The sequence below is a fragment of the Eschrichtius robustus genome, chromosome 6 (genome assembly GCF_028021215.1).
Source record: "Eschrichtius robustus isolate mEscRob2 chromosome 6, mEscRob2.pri, whole genome shotgun sequence".
Taxonomy (NCBI): Eukaryota; Metazoa; Chordata; class Mammalia; order Artiodactyla; family Eschrichtiidae; genus Eschrichtius; species Eschrichtius robustus.
In genome coordinates, this window is record NC_090829.1 from 146,881,268 (window position 1) to 146,887,267 (window position 6,000).

A 6,000-nucleotide genomic window follows, 5' to 3' on the forward strand; every position below is an offset into this window, starting at 1 on the left:
GGCATTTAACCCCGTCTGATGGTCTTTGTTTTTCATGGAAGAGTCGATCACCTTCACGTTTCTCGCTACAGCCAGTGTTTGGTCTTTATGATGCGTTTTTGATGCTGAGAATGGTCAGGAAGGAGCACTTTTCCGTCCATGATTTTTGAGGGCCGGCGGGAGGCTGCAGGTCCGAGGGCTGCTGGCCACGCAGCTCACTGATCGAGACCGCGGGCCAGCCCTGCCCTGGGCACCTCCGCTCGCCATCCCGCAGGCCAGCCCTGCCCTGGGCACCTCCGCTCGCCATCCCGAGTCTAAAGGAAGTGATGCCCTCCCGGGCAGGATTTTAAGTTCAGCTGCTCCTGTCTTTTGGCTGCGGGGATGACGACACTTACGGTCCCCGGAGACTGAGAGGCCCTCCTCCAGGGAAGCCTGGGTGGCCGCTTGGGGAGCAAGGTGAGCCGGGACGAGCCGCCGCCCGCGGTCAGGAGGGGCCGTGTGGCGAGGGGCGGCGGGAGGTGGCGCGCCCACGTTAGAGCCCCTGCAGGACCCTGGAATCCCTCACTCTTCCCTCACAGTCCGCCACACCACCCTGAGCCCTGTGCCAACCAAAGACTCGGGGAGAATGTTCTCCTGTCCACAGGAGAAAGGACGGCAAGCCAAGGCCCATCCACGCCACAAACTCCACGCGTGACGCCACAGAGCACGTGTGAGCTGCACACACATCGTGCCGAGTGAAAGACGCCAGACTCACACGTGCTGCGTGGTTCCGTCTGCGGACGCTCGAGGGTGGGAAAGCTGATCGGTGGCGGTAAGTCGGTGGCGGTAGGTCAGTGGCGGGAAGGGCACAGGGAACTTTCCGGATAATGGAAGTGTTGTCCATCTTGATGGTGTGTGGGTCACGTGGGTGTGTGTCACAATTCTTAGAATTGTACACATTCAGACGCTTTAGATTAAAAAAGAGAAGCTGGAATTTCTGCCACCGGCCCCCCGTCCGCACCATCTCTGGCAGCTCTGGATCCTGTCCCGCTCCCCGTGGCTGTGTGTCCCCAGCACACGTCCACCCCTGGGGCGGGGAGCTATGAGCCTCCCTCCCTTTGCAGCCTCGTGGTCCTTCTCACAGGCAGAATGGGGCATTTTTAAATTCATACTGACCCCTCCCCTGAGTGTGAATCGGCTGGGACCCCACTCCTGGGACTCTGCAGGGTAACGGAGGTCCCAAGGCAGTTGACTTCAAGTTAATCAAATGGAAGATTCTCCAGGGTGGGTCAGACCTAAAAGACATCAGAGAGATTTCTCCTGCTGGCCTTCTAGGAACTGCCCATGGAGGGCGCCAGGCACAAGAGGGGACCCCAGCCCCACAACAGCCAGGATCTGAACCCCACCAAGAACCAGTGAGTCTGGAAGAGGGCCCCCAGCGTCGGACTGCACAGGCCGACAGGCTGTTTCCGGCCTGTGAGCCCCGAGCAAGACCAGCTGGGCTGTGCCCAGACCACTAACCACGGGGCCCATGAGATGGTCCATTTGCGTTCTTTTAAAACTACTGAGCTGGTGGCGATTTGTTACCCGGCTGTGTTAGTTAGGAAGCCGTACACCCCGTCTCCATCTCTTACCCCCGGTCCTTCTAAACTCTTGTCATAATTTAAGAGACGCCCCCCTCTCCCCACTCCTCTCTCCTGGAATCAGGCCCATTGGCAACAGTGGGTGCAGGAAGAGGGGACGCCTCCTTCCCCCCCATCTTCCTTCTGCAGGTCTCCTGTCAGGGCGCCTGAGACCGCCTGCCCTCCTGGGTGCAGCCTGGCTGCCGGTGTTTGCCAAGGGGCAGCCGGCACCAGCACATCTGTCCCATCTTCCGTGCCCTCCTGCCGGTTTCCACCTCCCTCTACAGTTTGGATCCTCTCCAACTGGGGGGTCATCCTGGGTCATCTGGGTGGGCCTGGTGTCATCACAAGGGTCACAGAGTTTGTGGTGATTTGTTGCAGTGCCCGCGGGACACACACTTTCTCCCTGAAACTCAGCCTCTCTTTTAGCCTCGACCTCGCGGCCCCGTCAAACACTCTGAACTTTCTTCTCCAGTTGAGCCTGAGAGAATCTCCTGGACGGTCCAAAATGGCACCAGGGTCAACGAATGATAAATTGATATGTTTGTAAAAATAAAGTTTATAACTTGATTTTACTCTTCAAATCCTGACTGTGGGTTACAACACTTTGGCTTCTAACTTCTTTGGATTCTTCAGAAAACAGCTCTGCCAAAGAGCTCGAGGGCCCTCAGCCCCAGGGATGGACTGAGAGGGAGCTCCAAGCCCCCACCCGCCCCCAGAGAGACCCCACTTCCCGAGTGAATCACCTCACTGACTCGGGCTTCATGGGGTCCCAGACCCATCTGCGTAGTTTACTTTTCCCTCAGAGAGAAGGAGCTGCCAGTTACATGTTGATCCGCCAGGGATCTTACGACCTGCGTCTGAGAAAGCCTGGAACAGGAGTGACAGAGTGGACGGGCCTGAGGGGGCAGGCCACCTCTGCCCGGCCAGGCTCCGGGCTGACACCGCAGGCTGTCAGGCTGCCCCCCAGCTGTAACCCCACCCCCCTTCCCGGGACCCCACCAGTGGGCCTCTCTGGCCCAGAGGAGCAGCTGGGCCGTCCCCGAGGCATCCGTCCTGGTTTCCAGAGAAGCTGCTGGCTGAACACGAGACCATCTGGTTTAATGTAGGAGGTGAGCTCAAGCTTGGCCAGCAAAGAAGAATGGATCCTTGTGAGAACAGGCCCTCTATAGTTTTTTAGTTATTTGAGGAAATGCTTTCTCGGGATAAGCAAAGATGCTAAAAATAAGGGGGCAAGAGACTATCAACCACCCGAGACCCAGGCCCTCGCTCCCAGCACTCACGTCTCACTTCTCAAGGACCAGCTTAAATGCCAGCATCACGCCCCCCTGTGCCTGTGTCTCGTCTAAAGCAGATCCTCCTTGGCCTTTTTTGAACTGATGGCAAGTTGAAATTACAGTGGAGGGATCCCAGTTCAGGCAAGCAAAGATGGAGTCAGGTGGCCACTGAAGATCTGGTCTCAGACACGTCCCTGCCCCACCGAGAACTTGAACTTTCTCTGAGCTGCACCAGACCCAAGGCACCCCCAGCCGTACTCAGAACTGCAGCTGCCAGCTGCAACCTTGAGGCCTCAAGGTCTCCCCTCGTGACTACGCAACCATTCCAGACCCCAACCAATCCTCACTTAGCAAGCACCCTCATGTCTTGCCAGCTCCAATTATAATTCTTTATTAAAAACACTCGTGTAACTCACTGTGACCTTGCAGTTTTTGTCTTTACAGGCTTCCTCCGCCATTTTGTCTGTAATTCAATGCAACACAGTTCAAGTGCTTCTTGAACCTGTGTCCCAGGCTGCAGTCCTCACAAACCCCAAATAACTTTCTTTTTATTTCCATCAGGTCTCCCTTTCTGAAATTCTGTTTAACAAAATCATTGTGATTTTCACGGATGAAACATATCAAGCGTAGAAGATCAGCGAGGACAGTGCCACCCTGTACCCACTTTCTATGTTAACCTGTTACCATCTGCCAGACTTGTTTTAATAACCTTACGGTTGAAATATTTTAGAGTAAATTACAGACTTGATGACGTTTCATGCGTAAGTACTTCAATATTCACCTCTAAAAAAGTAAGAATTGCTTTCTGCATGACATAATACCATTACTGAATCAAGTTCAAAGTAGAACACCAAGCTAAAAATAGCTTCTAAACATCCCCATATGCCCAGGCCGTATTTAAATTTCCACAGTTTTCTGAAATTGTCTTTGACAAGCTGTTTGCTCCCTAAGCTCTGAACAAAGTTTAAGGCTTCTTTCCAGCCCTTTCTGTCCTGTGTCACACTGAGAATGGGTGCTAAAGCTACAGTGTTCTAAAATTACTTGAAATGATTTTTTTCCTTCATGAGATTATATTATTAATAAGATATGCATTTAGGTTTACTTTTTCTCAGCTTGTTCTCAGTATCAGGAAATTTTCCTTTGTAATTTAATTGTTCGAATATATGAAATATTGACCTGGTTCAAAAGTCAAAAGTCAAAGAGTACCCTGGAGAGGCCATGCTCCCAGCCTGTCCCTCCACCCCACTCCCTCTGGGCTCCTATTTTTTAGCTTTTAGTTAGTTCTTTCAGTGTTTCGTCTTGTGACACCATTTCCATACAAAAGAGAGTGCACTGAATTCACAGATCTCCACACTAGTTTTCACTTAACAACACAGGCTGGAGATTATTTCCTGTCATTCTCCATCCCCTGCAGCAATGGGGTTTTCCGTCCTGTAGATCTGCCACAGCTCCAAGCAGCGTCTCACAGCTAGACATCTGAGCGCTTTCCAATCCCACGGCTGCCAAGAAAACCCCCCCACGTTTGTCATCTCCTGCTCTTGCGCGTGTGTGCATCCCTAGGACAGATCAAGGGAAGCACACCGGTCACTTTGTTAGATCTGGCCAATTGCCTCCGTAAGCTGTGTTGTTTTGCATGTTCACTGCCCCTCACCCCACAGCCTCGCCAGTAAAATTAGCTGTCACACCTCTGGGGTTTTGTCAACCTGATGGCTGAGAACCGGTTCTTCAGAAAACAGATTTGCATTTCTCTCACTACAAATGATGCTGAGCATTTATTTATGTGTTGAGGTCCTTTGACACCCATTTTTTTTTTTTAACATCTTTATTGGAGTATAATTGCTTTACAATGGTGTGTTAGTTTCTGCTTTATAACAAAGTGAATCACTTATACATATACATATGTTCCCATAGCTCTTCCCTCTTGCGTCTCCCTCCCTCCCACCCTCCCTATCCCACCCCTCTAGGTGGTCACAAAGCACTGAGCTGATCTCCCTGTGCTATGCGGCTGCTTCCCACTAGCTATCTATTTTACATTTGGTAGTGTATATATGCATGGACACCCATTTTTTTTCCGAGAAAAAGAGTATTCCTGGCTCTTGCCCCCTGGTCCATTGCTCTTGCTTTTTTCCTTCCCCATTTCTGGAAACTCTCTTCATATTAAGTAGATTAGCCCTTAGAGACAACTGGCAAGTGCTTGTTCTCAACTTGTCATTGGTCTTTTGCCTTTGTTTTTTTGTTGTTGTTGTTTTGTGTTGTGTGTGTGTGTGTGTGTGTGTGTTTGTTCAGGAATGTTTCGTATGTAAAATAATTGAATTTATTGATCATTTCCTCTGTTGATACTGAATTTAGAACAATATTTAGAAAGGATTTTTCCATACCCAAGTTATAAAGCAATTCACACGTTTTCTTCTAGAGCTTCTATGGTTTCATGTTTTATATTTATATCTCTGATCCACTTGGAGTTTATTCTATAGTGTATAGGGTGACAAGGATCCAAATGGCTATCCAAATTACCCAATACCTTTTATTAAAAAGGCTATCTTTTCCCCAACCTGAGGTGCTGCCTTTAGCATACTTAAACTCCACATATGTATGTGGGTCTACTTTTGGATCCTCTAGTCTGTCCCACTGATCAGTCCATTTATGTACCAGTACCACACTTTTAATTATGGACACTTTACAGTATTTTAAACATCTGTAGGGAAAGCCCCATTCCTCCCTCCATTGCTAATCGTTTCTAACATTTTCCTGACTCTTTTTGTTTATTTTTTCATAGGAGCTTTAGAGTCAATTTTTCTAGGCCTGGAGGAGAGGAAGAACCCTTTGGTATTTTTAGTTATAAATTAACTTAAGACAACTTGACTCCTTCATGATAACGAGTGTTCTTGCCCAAAGACATGCCCTGTATTTTCATCTTTGTCTACTTCAGTGCGTTTCAAAGTAAGCCTTACTTCATGTAAGTTTTGCATATTTATTGTTAATTCCTGACTATTTTAACTGTTTTTACTATTGTTTGGTCATTGTTTCTATGAGGACAACTGATTTCTCTATGTTAATGTTATACCCTGCTACGTTAGTGAATTCTCTTATTGTTTTAGTAGTTTCTCAGCCTTGATTTTACCAGAACTACAATCTGCACTGGA